This window comes from Trachurus trachurus, assembly GCF_905171665.1.
Source record: "Trachurus trachurus genome assembly, chromosome: 23".
Lineage (NCBI taxonomy): Eukaryota > Metazoa > Chordata > Actinopteri > Carangiformes > Carangidae > Trachurus > Trachurus trachurus.
The window spans coordinates 1,069,421-1,087,088 of NC_139912.1; the positions used below are offsets into that span (position 1 = coordinate 1,069,421).

At 42.6% G+C, this 17,668-nt stretch overlaps 1 protein-coding gene across 2 annotated transcripts in view; it reads right to left on the minus strand.

Moving 5' to 3' along the window:
• eps8a (EGFR pathway substrate 8a, signaling adaptor) overlaps positions 1 to 15,423 on the minus strand; it is a 48,735-nt gene extending 33,312 nt beyond the window's left edge. Inside the window, exon 1 of one of the 2 annotated variants that reach the window (XM_083999511.1) lies at positions 15,208 to 15,423. The gene's annotated coding sequence lies outside the window, so the exon portion shown is untranslated. The remainder of the gene's footprint in view (positions 1 to 15,207) is intronic. The other variant, XM_083999512.1, reaches the window with a different exon arrangement.
• Between the last annotated feature and the right edge of the window lie 2,245 nt (positions 15,424 to 17,668).

Sequence of the window (17,668 nt, forward strand, 5' to 3'; positions counted from 1 at the left end):
ACACACACACACACACACACACACACACACACACACACACACACACACACACACACACACACACACACACACACACACACACACACACACACACACACACACACACACACACACACACACACACACACACACACACACACACACACACACACACCAGCTCTTTATCACCTGTTTGTTCTCGGCTGATGATTGACAGGATGGGAAGACAAACACACACACACCTCCTGGACTCAGGAAGTGTGTGTGTGTGTGTGTGTGTGTGTGTGTGTGTGTGTGTGTGTGTGTGTGTGTGTGTGTGTGTGTGTCCTGCTGGTGAGGCGTTCAGGGAACATCAGAGCAGCTACCACTCAACCACAAAAGAAATGTCGGTTGCTGCGACAACGCCAAACAGCTGACTCGCTTGTGTGTGTGTGTGTGTGTGTGTGTGTGTGTGTGTGTGTGTGTGTGTGTGTGTGTGTGTGTGTGTGTGTGTGTGTGTGTGTGTGAGAACCGCATGCTGTGTGAGGTGTTGCCGTGGCGACGCAGCGCTGCAGGAGGGGAGGGGCCGCGCTGCTGCTGCTGCAGAGAGCAAACACACCGTGTGTTTACCGAGCCCTGTGATGTCATCATCGTCAAACACAGCAGAGGACACACACACACACACACACACACACACACACACACACACACACACACACACACACACACACACACACACACACACACACACACACACACACACACACACACACACACACACACACACACACACACACACCTACACACACACACACACACACACACACACACACACACACACACACACACACACACGTCAGTTCAGAACGACTGAAGACTTGTTCCATCTGGAGCTGAGTGACATCACAGACTCACAGGTCGTCGTCATGACATCACAGACGATGACATCACTGAAACTTGAACCTGACCGTTCGACACGACGGCCGAGAACAACTAATAAAACTAGAGAGAATGCATTTCCTGAAGGAAATACGTGTGAATGCTGAAAGCAGCTGAAAAGTCCGACGCTGAAGCTGAAACATGAAACATGAAACCTGTAAGCTGAGAGATGATGAACGCCTTTTGAAGCGGTAAAAGTAGTAGGGTTGGGTTTGTTTTTTAGTTTGGATGGGCTTACACACTGCAAAAACTCAAAATCTTACCAAGAATATTTGTCTTATTTCTAGTCAAAACTAATCTCATTCTACTTAAAATCAGACTCATCACATTAAAAGCAGCTTGTTTATAGACACTTTTTACTTCTTTCAAGCAGATTTTTACTTGAAATAAGTAGAAAAATCTGATAGTGGAGCAAGTTTTTCTTTCTTATTACAAGCACAAAAAACTTGCTTTCACTGGCAGATTTTTCTACTTATTTCAAGTGAAAATTAGTTTGAAACCAGTGAAAATGATCTAAAAACAAGTTCATTTTTAGGTGATGAGTCTTATTTTGAGTTAAAAGAGATTAGTTTTGACTAGAAATGAGACATTTTGACAAGAAATAAGACAAATATTCTTGGAAAGATGTTGAGTTTTTGCAGTACAGGACACAAAGAACAATAAACAAAAGAACATTTCCACATGTGCTGTCCAGATACAGTCCTCAGTAAGCATGGCCATAACCATTCAACACATAGGCTACTGAACTAAATAAAACACTTTTTCCATGTTAGTCTACGACCGTCAGACGTAGAAAACAAACCAGGACATTGCATGGTCATTTTAAGGAAGAGCTTTTGTCTAAATTCACGATAAATTATAGTAGGAATGTTAAAAAAAAAAAAAGTAGAAGAAAATGTAGAAATCCTGAATGTTTAAGTGTAAAAGTTGAAGAAATTGAAGACTTGAAATCTGCATCTAACCTGACAGTAAAGAAAACTGATTAACCAACACTAATATAGCTGAAGCCATGGCTGAGAAAAGATTAAAAAAGTAGAACTTGTGAGAAAGAGGCTGTTTTTGTATAAAATGGTTGGAAATTACTTGAATTGTTGAAGATTAGTATGAAGTATAAATATATATTTAAAACTGACAGCTTGAAAACATTGTTGAACCATCACTATTATAGATGAAACAATATCTGAGTAAAAGTAGAAAATGTAAGCAGGAAAAAAACCTGAATTGTTTTAGATAAGTGACAAAAATGTGTTAAAATCCTGCATTATTAAGTTTAACGGTTGAAGAGTCTGAAAGAAAGAAAGCACAGGAACTTGACAGCTACTGAAAAACGATGAACCAGTGCTACCATGGCTGAAGCAACAAGTGAACGTAGAATAAAAAGTAGAACTTGTAAGAAATAGTCTGTTTTTGTATGAAATAGTTGGAAATTACTTGAATTGTTGAAGATTAGTGTGAAGAATTTGAAAAGCTGAAGTCTACTCAAATACATCTAAAACTGACAGCTTAGAAACATTGTTGAACTATTATTAATACAGATGAAACAATATCTGAAGAGTTTGTTTTAGATAAGTGACAAAATGTATTAAAGGTCTAAAAGCAGTAGAAATATTGAAAAGGCAGAGGAATGTGTTAGGAAATCCTGCATTATTAAGTGAAATAGTTGAAGAGTCTGACAGAAAGAAAGAAAGAAAGAAAGAAAGAAAGAAAGAAAGAAAGAAAGAAAGAAAGAAAGAAAGAAAGAAAGAAAGAAAGAAAGAAAGAATGCACTGGAATGTGACAACTACTGAAAAATGATGAACCAGTGCTATCATTGCTGAAGCAACAAGTGAAAATAGATTAAAAAGTAGGTGTAGGTGTATGAAATGAAATGGTTGGAAATTACTATATTATAATTGTTGAAGATTAGTATGAAGAAATTGAAAAGCTGAAGTCTACTCAAATATATCTAAAACTGACAGCTTGGAAACATTGCTGAACCATCACTAATATAGATGAAACAATATCTGAAGAGTAAAAGTAGAACATGTGAGCAAGAGGCTGAATGACACGGTGGAAATAAACCTGAATTGTTTTAGATAAGTGACAAAAATGTGTTAAAGGTTAAAAGCTAAAGGCAGAGGAATATGTTGGGGAACCCTGTATTATTAAGTGTAACAGTTGAAGAAAAAAGAAAGAAAGAAAGAAAGAAAGAAAGAAAGAAAGAAAGAAAGAAAGAAAGAAAGAAAGAAAGAAAGAGTGCGCTGTAACCTAACAGTGTGTATTTGTTAATGTCAACACAGAGTTAATGAGTCACCGTGAGTCTGGTTTGACCCACGGCCTCTGAACGCCTCGCGCCCCGTTGACACAGTTTGAACCACAACACCAGCTGAAGTGTTTCCTCATACAAATACAAGTAAATGTGTTGGTCATTATCATCATTATTATCAGTGCTGCTGTGCTGTGTTGCCACGGAGACGCCGTGCACAACAACAGACCATAATGTACAGCAGGCAGACGTATGGAAAGAAACATGTAAACGACATGAATAAAGACACAGAGAGACGGAGTGAAGAACAAAGCAGCAGAGACTCAGAGTCCAACAGAGGAAAGTAAAGAGGATAAGAAGATTTACACACACACACACACACACACACACACACACACACACACACACACACACACACACACACACACACACACACACACACACAGAAACCTAATCCCTACTTTCCAGAGTGAAGCATCCTGGGAAATGTCCAGTGAGACACACACATCTAGAGACTCGAAGGATTAAAACCTAAACGACAGTGATCGTAGTTTATTGTGTCACAGTAAAGACGGTTCAACACGACGATCTGCAGCTAATCTAACAGCCTAGTAAAGAAAACTGATGAAACAAGACTAATACACTGCACTTTCCAAGAATATTTGTCTTATTTCTTGTCAAAATGTCTCATTTCTAGTCAAAACTAATCTCTTTCCACTTAAAATAAGACTCATCACATAAAAATTAACTTGTTTTTAGATCATTTTCACTTGTTTCAAACTAATTTTCACTTGAAATAAGTAGAAAAATCTGCCAGTGAAAGCAAGTTTTTTGTGCTTGTAATAAGAAAAAAAAACTTTCTCCACTATCAGATTTGAAAATCTGCTTGAAAGAAGTAAAAAGTGTCTAAAAACAAGCTGCTTTTTATGTGATGAGTCTTATTTTAAGTAGAATTAGATTTGTTTTGACTAGAAATAAGATAAATATTCTTGGTAAGAGTTTGAGTTTTTGCAGTGTAATGCTGAAGCCATGGCTGAGAATAGATTAAAAAGTAGAACTTGTAAGAAAGAGGCTAATTTTGAATGAAATGGTTTGAAATTACTTGAATTGTTGAAGATCAGTAGGCCTATGAAGAAATTGAAAAGCTGAATGACACAGTGGGAAAAAACCTGAGAAATGTCCAGTGAGACACACACATCTAGAGACACGAAGGGTTAAAACCTAAACGACAGTGATGGTAGTTTATTGTGTCACGGACGGAGATCCTCTGTAAAGACGGTTCAACACGACGGCCGAGAACAACAGAGAATAAAACTAGAGAGAATGCATTTCCATGAAGGAAATACATGTGAATGCTGAAAGCAGCTGAAAAGGCCGACGCTGAAGCTGAAACATGAAACTTGTAAGATGAGAGATGATGAACGCCTTTTGAAGCGGTAAAAGTAGGAAGTAGGAATGTTCAAATGGTAGAAGAAAATGTAGAAATCCTGAAAACAGTTGAATATTTTGAAGAGTTGAAGATCTGCAGCTAATCTAATAGTAAAGAAAACTGATGAAACAATACTAACATAGCTGAAGCAATGGCTGAGAATAGATTAAAAAGTACAACATGTAAAAAAGAGGCTAATTTTGAATGAAATGGTTTGAAATTACTTGAATTGTTGAAGATTAGTAGGCCTATGAAGAAATTGAAAACCTGAACTCTTTATGTCTGAGAACAAACATGAGGCTTAAAACTCTTTGACCTCTGTCTCTGTCTCTACTTGTGTGTCCCAAATAATCACAAACTTCTGCAGTTACACTTCATATTTGGAGTAGGCTACATAAGTGCGTTCACACTGAGCAGTTAAACTGCCAGAAAACCTTAGTCACTACGTCACTACTTTTCAAATGGCGGTGGTTGAGAAGAGAAGTATGCGATTTGAGACACACTATACGTCTTTATTTCTATTAGTGTGTCTCAAATTGCATAGTGCACTTCTTTACAGTTCACTATAAGGAAGTGTAGGCTACTTCCTGGTGCAGTGCACAGACTTCAACCTGGTAGTAGCTACCGTCTCAAATCAAACACTGCCGCTGTACGCTGACCGGAAATGACTCCACAGCTTCTTACTGTTTAGTTCGGCTAGTTGGGTGCAGCGCCCAATTTTTTGGGGGGGAATTTCAAAGTTTATGATAAATGCTCCGTCACTGTTCAAGTCAACCGCCGCCACTAAGATGGTGCCCACTGAGGGTGGAAAGTGTCCAGCGATCCACACTCAATGTTCTGGCTGTTTGAGTGACTTATGTACTCAAAATATGAATTGTAAGTATGCGATTTGGGACACACTATATGTCTTTATATCTCTATCTCTCTGTCTCTATGTCTCTATGTCTCTCGTCCATGAGGTCCATGAGGTCCAGTGAGACCTGGTCCTGGTGTGTGAGGTCTGTGTCCTGAGGCTCCGGCTTAATGACGGACGGAGACATGTGACTGTGTTAATGAGTGAGAGAATGAGAGCAGCGTGTGTGTGTGTGTGTGTGTGTGTGTGTGTGTGTGGATTGATTAACTGTGTGGCTCAGGTCCAGATCGAGGCCGCGGCTCCAGAGACCGGCAGCTCATTAGCTCCAAACTGGGTCGACACAGAACCGGATCAGACCAGCAGCACTACCATGCTACCATGCTACCATGCTACGCTAACAGCTACCTGCTGCTGCTCTGCATGCTAGGCTAGGCTAGGCTAGGCTAGGCTAGGTTAGCATAGCGTAGCGTAGCCCCAGGCTGCTGCAGTGACAGTGATGAGGTCGTTTCCAGCTGTCGACGCTTCAGTTTGATTAACTCTGATCACAGATCAGCTCAACGCCCCCGGCCCCGTTCAATCTAACACACACACACACACACACACACACACACACACACACACATTGACTTTAATCCTGGACACTGGACTCTGCAGCACATGTCTCTGTCTCTCTGTGTCTCTCTGGTTATTGCTGTTTCCTGTTGTGTTACTGTAAAGTGTCCTGAAAAGAACTGTAGAAATATAAATTATTATTATTATAATAATCATCATTATTATTATTTCTGTCACTCAAAGGAGTTTTAAATCAGATAAAGTGTGTCCCAGCCTCTTGGATGAAGGTGAAACGTCTTCTAGACTAATAACTAAGTCCAGTTGCTTTCCATTTTAAACTCCTTTGAGACACTACGACCTGGACAAATGAGAATATTAACAGGTTTATTATTTCTGTCTGTTTCTCTCTGAACCTCCGGCAGCTCGTTAGCAGCTCGTTAGCTCGCAGGCTAATCATCATAATAATCCAGATTAATCCTCAGGCTGCTGAGGGTCGACAAACGGCCGCTGTAATCTGACTCCTTCAACACCACTAGGTCCACACTGAGACGACTTCATCTCATTCAATCTGGACATTTAACTTATTATTATATAAACAATTTGTAATTTAGGTTTTTAGAAATAGAAATGTGGAAATATTTAGTTATAGATCCCATAGTAACTGGTTCAGCTGTGACTCTTCTCCCTGGGTTCTGCAGGTAGAATATTAAAGCAGAAGTAAGCGATATTTTTATGTTAATATAAGTCTTAAATAGTTGTATCTTCCGACAGCAATCACTTCTATAGAGTGTTTGGTCTGAAACACGGGTCTGTCAGTCACTCTGCTCTGCTCTGAGCCCAGGAGAAAACTTTCCTTGTATCCTACAACCTTTATCCAATGAGGAGAGAGAACGGCATAAAGGGGCGGTCCTCTCTGTGTGTGAATGTGGTGACGTAGGGACGAGGGCCAATAGATCCATGACGAGGGCGGGGGCTGCTAATTCCATCGGCTGACAAGACGTTATGGTGCGTTCAAGGAAACTCGTAACTCGTGTTTTTCCGACCTGTGAAGTGGTACCAGTTCGATCTGGTACGAGTTCACGGGTCAGAAGTTACGAGTGGCCGTTATAGTGACTTTCACCGGTAAAACAGGTCGGAGAAACACGAGTGGGTTGCCTGGAACGCTACAAAGTCGTAAGTTGTGACTTGAAGCTGTAATTTACGGTTTCAAAAGCCTGCCTGGAACGCAGCATTAACCAAAACCACCGGGTCGCTTACTTCTGCTTTAAGAAATTAAGAAGTTCATTCATCTGAACATGAACATTGTAGAAAAGGTTTGTAAGTCCTGTTCCTGTGCACAGCCAGTTCTCCTTCTCCTCGGTGCAGATGAACAACGCCTTGTTCACTGCTTTTAACCTTTGTTAATACATTTGTCAATCTGCTCTAGTGCAGATAAATACACAAATCAAATGTGTGAGTATTTAACAAAGACACTTAGACTGAATCAAGCAACTGGGTCATGTGTTAATAAAGCAACAACAACTACAATACACCAAGATAAACCTGGAAGATTAAAGAATAAAGTTCAATCTGTCGGTTGAGAACATAAAACTAAAAGCAGGAAGTGAAATGAGCAGAAGGAATAAATAAAGGTGTGTGTGTGTGTGTGTTTGATGTTCTATTGTTACTTTAACCAGGAAACAATCGAGTTTCTGACGTCAATTGATTCACTTCAAATACCAAACACACACACACACACACACACACACACACACACACACTGAACAAACACACACAGCGTTTCCCCCTGAGTTCAGTCTCTCAGGCTCTGAACCTGCAGACTGAACTCTCTCTCAGGTAAAGTTTCATCTGGACTGAAACAGGAAGTAAGAACAACGTCTGACACACACACACACACACACACACACACATACACTCACACACACACACACACACAGAGAGCTGGGACGATATGCTTTTCTCCCGATTCGATTCTTCTACGATTTTTTGGATGGTGATTCGATTTAAATTGCGATTCTACGATATTGCCGATTCTCTCTATGATTTTTAGTCTTTAGCATTTTTAACATTTATCTGCACACAAATACTGTAGGAGCCTATAAATTAACATATAACTCCATTATAAAGTGAACTTAAACCCTTTTCAACACCTGAACTCTCTGGATGTAAAAAAAAAAAAAAAGGCAAACAAATGCACATTGCACAATATTTAAAAAAATTAAGAATTAAAAATAAATAAATAAGATTTTTGAAAAAAAAAAAGATTTAAAAATCGTCAAAAAAGATATCGTGATATTTATGTGAATCGATTTTTTCTCCCACCCCTAACACACACACACACACACACACACACACACACACACACACACACACACACACACTGCACAGGTGTGTGTGTGTGTGTGTGTGTGTGTTGCCTGACCACCTGCTGATACTGATCAATCACATCGTATTGATCGTTCACATTGATCAGAAACAGGAAGCAGCTGAGACCCGATCGCCATGACGACCACAGGAACCAGATGATGACATCACAGCCACCTGGTTTTCCCTGTTAAAGGGGTTTTCCGTGGAGTTTTTCCTCAGTGGATGTGAGGGTCTAAGGACAGAGGATGTTGTTATGATGGGATGTAAAGCCCCTTGAGACAAACTGGAGGTAAAAACTGGGCTATACAAATAAAACTGCCTTGCCTTGTCTTTCCTACCTGAGCGCCGGCCGCTCCACAGGTGAGTCCTGACCAGTAACCTGAGGATGGTTACCGTGGTTACCATGTGGTGGGATGGATTAACCAGGATTTACCGCAGCAGCTTGACGCGGTTAAGCCCCACGATTAACGACTCGTTAGGGCGGAGGGGGCGGGGCCAGAGGATCCAGGGGGGGCGGGGCCAGAGGAGCCGGGGGGGCGGGGCTTAACTACCTCTACTACTCAGACTCAGACACTGATCTATGGTAAAACATTTAACAGTTAAAGTCAGACTGGATGTGTTGCAGAGATCTGGGATTCAGTTTTGCAGAGTCAAAAAGAATATTCCCGTTTTCCGTAACTACGTTCTTCCTATAGGACAAATGACATCACTGTAACCATTCATGTGTATGGGGTTTGTCATTACAGATATCTACAGTTCAGTTGCAGATATCCACTATGTGAATTACAGATATCTGTAACTGAATTACCACTAGTACTAATTCCAGTTACAGATATCTACAATTTGATTCTGACTAGTCATAATTCCAGTTCTAGATATCTTTAATTCACCTCAATTATATATCTACAAAGATATCTTAAAGATATCTATCTATATCTACATATCTATCTAAATTAAGTTTTGACTAGGCGAAATGAAGTTGTAGATATCTGTAACTGGAATTACTACTAGTCATAATTCAGTTACAGATATCTGTAATTCACTGTAACTGAATTGACACATGAATGGTTACAGTGAAGGAAGAACGGAGTTGTGGATCTGAAATGTTCTTTTTGACAAGAGGAAAAACTGAATTACAGATATCTTGAATGAAAAATCCAACTATTGACAATGTGCTTACGACTCAGTCAGAAAGACGTTGTTGATATCTATGATGTTAATTCCAAACTTTTAAATGTTAAATCCACTGGTCACAGAGATCTCTGCCTGTGGAGCTTCAACTGTCACTGAAGCGATGCAGGAAAACCAAGGTAGGGGTTAAATAAACATTTTAATACAATCTAATAAAAAAGCACTGTATTGAAATTTATTTCATCTCCACCTTTAACTAGTTTTGGTTCCTTTATGTTTGCACCTGACACCACAACAAGGTGCAGGTTAAAGGCTGAAACACTCAGCTGATCAATCAATAATCAATCAAACTGCTCAAAGTGAGTCATGACGGTCGATACAAACTGACTTTAAATATTTATTGACCTTAATAATCAGAATGATAAAATAATTGACCTGTGATAGAAGACTGATCACAGCCAATAAACTCTGATTGATAGATAGATAGATAGATAGATAGATAGATAGATAGATAGATAGATAGATAGATAGATAGATAGATAGATAGATAGATAGATAGATAGAACGATAGATAGAACGATAGATAGAACGATAGATAGATAGATAGAACGATAGATAGATAGATAGATAGATAGATAGAACGATAGATAGAACGATAGATAGAACGATAGATAGATAGATAGATAGATAGATAGATAGATTGATAGATCGATAGATCGATAGATAGATAGATAGATAGATAGATAGATAGATAGATAGATAGATAGATAGATAGATAGATAGATAGATTGATAGATCGATAGATCGATAGATTGATTGATTGTCCGTGACACTCGACTCCTCAGCTACGGTTACATCAGCCCGTCGCCACGACGACAACCAGGCAACCAGCCTCACACACAAACAGCAGCAGGAGACGTCGTCACGGCAACCGGCAAAAAGTCCAGGGACACGGGACGGAGGAGGAAGAGGAGAGAGGAGGAGGAGGAGGAGGAGGAGGAGGAGGAGGAAGAAGAGGAGGAGGATGAGGAAAAGGAGAGAGGAAGAGGAGGAAGAAGAGGAGGAGGAAGAAGAGGAGGAGGAGGAGGAGGAGAGAGGAAGAGGAGGAGGAGAGAGGAGGAGGAGGAGGAGGAGGAGGAGAGAAGAGGAGGATGAGGAGGAAGAGACAGGAGTAGGAGGAGGAAGAGGAGGAGGAGGAAGAAGAGGAAGATGAAGAGGAGAAGGAGGAAGATGAAGAGGAGGAGGAGAGAGGAAGAGGAGGAGGAGGAGGAGGAGGAGGAGGAGGAGGAGGAGGAGAGAGGAAGAGGAGGAGGAGGAAGAGGAGGAGAGAGGAGGAGGAGGAGGAGGAGGAGGAGGAGAGAGGAAGAGGAGGAAGATGAAGAGGAGAGAGGAGGAGGAGGAGGAGGAGGAGAGAGGAAGAGGAGGAAGATGAAGAGGAGAGAGGAAGAGGAAGAGGAGGAGGAGGAAGAGGAAGAAGAGGAGGAGGAGGAGGAGGAGGAGGAAGAGGAAGAAGAGGAGGAGGAGGAGGAGGAAGAGGAAGAAGAGGAGGAGGAGGAGGAGGAGGAAGAAGAGGAGGAGGAGAGAGGAAGAGGAGAGAGAAGGAGGAAGAAGAAGAGGAGGAGGAAGAGGAGGGAGGAGGAGGAGGAGGAAGAGGAGGAGAAGAGAGGAGGAGGAGAGAGGAAGAGGAGGATGAGGAAGAAGAGGAGGAGGAGGAGGAGGAGGAAGAAGAGGAGGAGGATGAAGATGAGGAGGAAGAGGAGGAGGATGAAGAGGAAGAAGAAGAAGAGGAGGAGGAAGAAGAGGAGTGTGTTCATCATTTATCAGGAAGAGAAGTAGAAATAACTGATAATAAATAATCAATGAGTTAATGATCAGCTGATGAGTCGACGACTTCATCTGAACAGGAAGTGACTTATAGATCATCTGACCTTTGACCCTCGACTCTAAACTCCTCCCTCTTCTAGTTCTATATATATTACATCTGTATTAGTGCGTAACTTACAGCTTCAAGTCACGACTTACGACTTTGTAGCGTTCCAGGCAACCCACTCGTGTTTCTCCGACCTGTTTTACCGGTGAAAGTCACTATAACGGCCACTCGTAACTTCTGACCCGTGAACTCGTACCAGATCGAACTGGTACGACTTCACAGGTCGGAAAAACACGAGTTACGAGTTGCCTTGAACGCACCATAACGTCTTGTCAGCAGATGGAGTTAGCAGCCCCCGCCCTCGTCATGGATCTATTGGTCCTCGTCCCTACGTCACCACATTCAGGCGCATCCCTTGGCTGCACACACAGAGAGGACTGCCCCTTTATGCCGTTCTCTCTCCTCATTGGATAAAGGTTGTAGGATACAAGGAAAGTTTTCTCCTGGGCTCAGAGCAGAGCAGAGTGACTGACAGACCCGTGTTTCAGACCAAACACTCTATAGAAGTGATTGCTGTCGGAAGATACAACTATTTAAGACTTAGATTAACACAAACATTCACCTTACTTCTGCTTTAAGTCAAAGTCAGAGTCAGAGTAAATGTCTTATTCTCCACATCAGTGAATGACTCTAATAGTTTGTAAATGAATGTAAGGAGCTTTTAACTCTTGTTAGTGAGAATGAACTCTTTGAAAGCAGCTGCACTGATGTGCTGCTTTTAGGGGTTAGGGTTTCCTTCTCTGACAAACACAGCTTGTGTCCAATAGGATTTTAGACAAAGACCTAAAGTAACCAGTACTTTTCAGCCGTACTACTAATTAACTCCAGTAAAAGTACTAATATTTCTCTTGGAAATGTATTCAAGTAAGAGTAATAAGTAACTTTACTCCATTACTCTCCACCACAGCACCACCAGAATGAAGACAAACACGACGTTGAATTAAATCAATAGAAATAAATCATAACAACTGTGTTAAACTGCTGCTCTGTGAGGCAACAGCAGAGTCTCTCTGAGCCTGGGAAACATCCAATAATAGTCTGAAACCACAGCAGCTGGTTCCCACGGAGCCCAGAGTCCCACAGAGACCGAGACTGAGACTGATCCAAGACCAGAACCAGGACCAGAACCAGAACCAGGACCAGGAGCAGCTGTTAGACCCTAATCCTGCTGGGTCGACCTCCCACAGGAAGCAGCAGTTACACAACACACACACACACACACACACACACACACACACACACACACACACACACACAACAGGCTCAAAGGTCGGGGCTCGGTGACCTTTGACCTCCAGATAAACAACACACTCATCATGGCCCAGTTCCTCTCCGACCTCGTGGTGCGTTCAGGTTCAGTCTGTGAGTCTGAGTTCTGTTCTGTTCCACTGTCAGATCGTCAGGTCTTAGTGTAAGGAAATTACCCAGAGTTCATAGCGTTGTGAAGTCAGAGCGCGAACGCGAGGGGTTAAAAAAAAAAAGTCAATAAACAAACAGCAGGAAACAGACGTTGACCGCTCTAATCAACGCTGTCGTCACAACTGTGTTAGATTGTGAGGAACAAATTGTTGTGAGTCTGTTTCTCTCACACCTCGTGCTGCTGAAAGTAGCTAAACGTCACCACGCTATGAGATAATAACACAACGTTACCACACAGAGTTGTTGTAGAGGGGAATTCATGTAAAACCACTGATGCACGTTGCCTTCAGGGACAGTTTTTCATCAACAGTCTCTGTATTTCCCTCTAAAACAACTCTGTGTGGTAACGTTGTGTTATTATCTCATAGCGTGGTGAATGTGCAGCTCACAACTTGTCCACCAGAGCGTTGTGGAGTTGTTGGATTGTGTATTTGATGAGTTTGATGATGAGGGAAACCAAGAAATCCCATAATGAGCCTCCGTAGCGTAGCTCTGAGCAGCTCACGGCTCTGCTCCGCCGTTCTAAAAACAGCTTGCACCGACAATTAAAGGTAACGAACCTACTGCTATGACTATAGGGATTATGGTGATGGGCCAGTTTGACTAAATGTTGAACTATCCCTTTAAGTGAAGTTCCCTGAGACCTGGACAAATTAGAGGTGACGTCACAGGAGGAGAGATAACGAAGGAAGGACAAAGGAAAGAAGGAAGGAAGGACGAAGGGGAAAAGGAAGGAAGGAAAGAAGGACGAAGGGAAGGAAGGAAGGAAGAAAGGAAAAAGGAAGGAAGGAAGGAAAGAAGGACGAAGGGAAGGAAGGAAGGAAGAAAGGAAGGCAGGAAGGACAAAGGGAAGAAGGAAGGAAGGACGAAGGGAAAGAAGGAAGGAAGGAAGGAAAGAAGGACGAAGGGAAGGAAGGAAGGAAGGAAGGAAGGCAGGAAGGACAAAGGGAAGAAGGAAGGAAGGACGAAGGGAAAGAAGGAAGGAAGGAAGGAAAGAAGGACGAAGGGAAGGAAGGAAGGAAGGAAGGAAGGAAGGACGAAGTGAGAGAAGGTAGGAAAGAAGGAAGGTAAAAAGGAAGGTAAGATAGAAGGAGGGAGGGAACAGATTACAGGTCAATTGGGTCAAAAAGGAAGGAAGAAGATGTAAGGACGAAGGAAGGAAGGAAGGAAGGAAGGAAGGAAGGAAGGAAGGGAAAACGAAAAGAAGGAAGGGAGAAAGGAAAGAAGGAAGGATGGAGGAAGGGAACAGATTGGGTCAATTTGAACCAGAAGGATCAACAACTTATTCAGGTGTTTCTTTCTCTCTGTCAGGACCAAACAGTGAGACCTATGGTATAACACACACACACACACACACACACACACACACACACACACACACACACACACACACACACACACCAACCAGCCGTTAATCTACCGGTGCATCGGTAGATTAACGGCTGGTTGCTGTGTGTGTGTGTGTGTGTGTGTGTGTGTGTGTGTGTGTGTGTGTGTGTGTGTGTGTGTGTGTGTGACCGGGTCATCTGGGCTTTAACATGATCCAATTAACCTTTAAATAAAACCTGGTCCGTGTTCAGAGACAAAAAAAACATTTAAAATAAAATAAAATAAAATAAAATGAAAGAACAGGTGTAGGTAGATAATAAAAGTTAAACAGGTGAATTTAACGGACAGGACCAGGCCGAATGACCGGTGTGACCCAGTGTGTTTACTGCTCCTCTATAATCTATAATTAGCTCCAAGATTAATTAATGTGGTTTATTTTCCATCTGGGTCCAGAACCGGAACTGGACCGGTGTCTCGGCTTACAGCTGCCCGGGTCTGGCGCTCCCTCCGCCGGCCACAGGGATCAGGTTCCCTCGGTCGGTCCAGTCCACTCCGCGGTTACATTCAGGCAAGGGCAAGGCAAGGCGATTTTATTTGTATAGCCCGTTTTTACAAACAGTTTGTCTCAAAGGGCTTTACATCCCATCATAACAACATCCTCTGTCCTTAGACCCTCACATCCACTGAGGAAAAACTCCATAGAAAACCCTTTTAACAGGGAAAACCAGGAGAAAGCTCAGGGTGAGCAACAGAGGAGGGATCCCTCACCCAGGACGGACTAAGACAAACGTGACATAGATGTTGTTACAAGGTCCAAGGCTACTACTGCTGCTCAGACTGAATAAACTGATAATAAAAAATGATAATTATCTATAATTAATGATGGGATAATTAACCCCCCCACACCCTTCCTCCTCCCTCTCCATAATGATCCGGTTTGTGCAGCAACAGCAGCAGCGGACGCACCGGAGCACCGGAGCTTCAGGGCGGATAAAGCTGCCGCGGAGCCCCGGGGAAGGAGCCTCTTCCCCCGGGGAGAAGGAGGAGAGTCTTACCTGCGGTTGGAGGTTGGAGGCTGGAGCTCCGTGCAGGTTCACAGCGACATGGCACAGACACCGCGGCCGCTGCAGAGGCTCCAAGCCCCGGCAGAGTCAGAGTCAACTCCACTGGCTCGGTTCGGCTTGGTTCGGTTCAACTCGGCTTGGCTCGGCTCGGCTCGGCTCAGCGGGATGTGACTCGGATTAAACTCCACTTGACTTTGAATTGTTGGTGGAAAAACAGCGACGACCGACCGACAACCAACCTGCCCAGAGACCGGAGGGGGCGGGGCCTAACGACCACAGGACACGCCCCCTTCTCTGCTGGTATCCAAGGTTACCGTTATCTGTTAGAGACAGGTGTGGTTTACGGCAGCAGCAGGTTTTTACGGCAGCACACAGAGACAGAGCGGTGACCTTTTTTTTTTTACTCCTTTCTTCCTCTCTCTTTCTTTCTACCCTCTGTGCATCTTTTTCTTTCTTTCTACCCTTCTCTCTGTCTTTTTTTCTTCCTGTCTTTCTACACCCTTTCTGTCTTTTTACTCCCTTCTTTCTACCCCTCTCTCTGTCTTTTTCTTTCTTCCTGTCTTTCTACCCCTTTCTGTCTTTTTACTCCCTTCCTTCTTTCTACCCCTGTCTTTTTCTTTCTTCCTTTCTACCCCCTTTCTCTGTCCTTTTCTTTCTTCCTTTCTACCCCCTTTCTCTGTCTTTTTCTTTCTTTCTTTCTACCCCCTTTCTCTGTCTTTTTACTCCTTTCTTTCTTTCTTTCTACCCCCTTTATCTGTCTTTTTGCTTCCTTCTTCAGCTGCTTTCAGCATTCACACGCATTTCCTTCAGGAAATGCAATCCTTTTCTCGTTATGTATTACATTTTATCATATTATATCATTTTGTATTATATTTAATTATATTGTCATATTTCATTGTATTATATCATGTTGTATTATATTGTATTGTATTATTATATTTTATACAACAGTTAGTTCCGACCGGTCCCAACCGAGCAATTTGATTGGACAACGAGACATTCCATAGTGCTGATATACAGTATAACAGCACTGGGACTTTTCACAGACATAATCACTCCGCTGTTCAGCTGGACAGGAGCTAACTGTGTGTTCACACCGAAAGCGATTAAATCGCCTGTAGTCGCCCTGGCCGCTCCTATCGCGTCGCTTGCCAGCTCTAGCAGCCCTTGCACCAAGCGACCAAAGGGGCGGGACTTTCAAGCTGTGCTGCAGATGTGTCCATTCAGGCTCTCTCAATTTCTCCGGCTGTGGGAATCCCAGTCCGCTATTGGCTGTCGCCGTGGTCGCGCCGCTGCTCATTTGCATAAAGTTCAATCTCTCCCAACTTTCATCGCTCGCGTCGCGTCGCTCCCATCGCGTCGCTCGCGTCGCTCCCGCCGCCGGTCGCTCCTCATCGCTCCTCGTCGCCACTGTACATTGAAAATGAATGGCAGCTGGTCGCCGAGGTCGCTCCGGTCGCTTTTGGTGTGAACGCCAAGTCAGAGCCAGGCTCCCCATACAGGAGCTGCCCCATCTCTCTGCTGCTGCTACAGTTAGAAACGGACCTGAACATTAAAACCTGGACCTGACCTGGTCCGTCTAATTGGAGATAAATCTCTACTAAACCCGGCTGGAAAAAAAATCGCCGCGGGGGCAACTACGTTTTGACGGTGATGTGTTTTGATATTAGCATTAGCTGTTGTTAGCCACGTAGCTCAGCTACTTAGCTTCAACTGTGTTTATATTGATTACATAGCAGATAAACAAATGTAATACGGTGTCGATAACGTCTCTGTGTCTTCACGCTGGTCCTGTTGCTGCGGTGCTAATCAGACACGGGCTCAGAACCAGAACCAGAACCAGAACCAGAACCAGAACCAGCACTAGAAGCAGCTCGGTGGAGAAGCTTGTAGCTAGTAGCAAGCTAGTATGAACTGTTTATGTGTTGCCTGGCAACAGCATTGTTGCAAGGCATCACGGTGTGATTATCTGCGGCACTCGGCCTGCGGCCTCGTGCCTACGACCGAATCACAGCCGTGCTGATATACAGTACAACAGCACTCCCTCTCGTGTGATATTGCTTAAATATATTATTATTATGGGCTGTTTTGGTAGCAGCAGGATTTTACGGCAGCACACACTGCAAAAAAACTCAAAATCTTAGCAAGAATATTTGTCTTATTTCTAGTCAAAACAAATCTCATTATACCTAAAATAAGTATATTTACACACATTATACATAAAAAGAAGCTTGTTTTTATACATTTTTTTACTTTTTTCAAGCATATTTTCACTTGAAATAAGTAGAAAAATCTGATAGTGGAGCAAGTTTTTCTGTTATTACAAGCACAAAAGACAGATTTTTCTACTTATTTCAAGTGAAAATTAGTTTGAAACAAGTGAAAATTATCTAAAAACAAGTTCATCTTTAGGTGATGAGTCTTATTTTAAGTGGAAAGAGTTTAGTTTTGA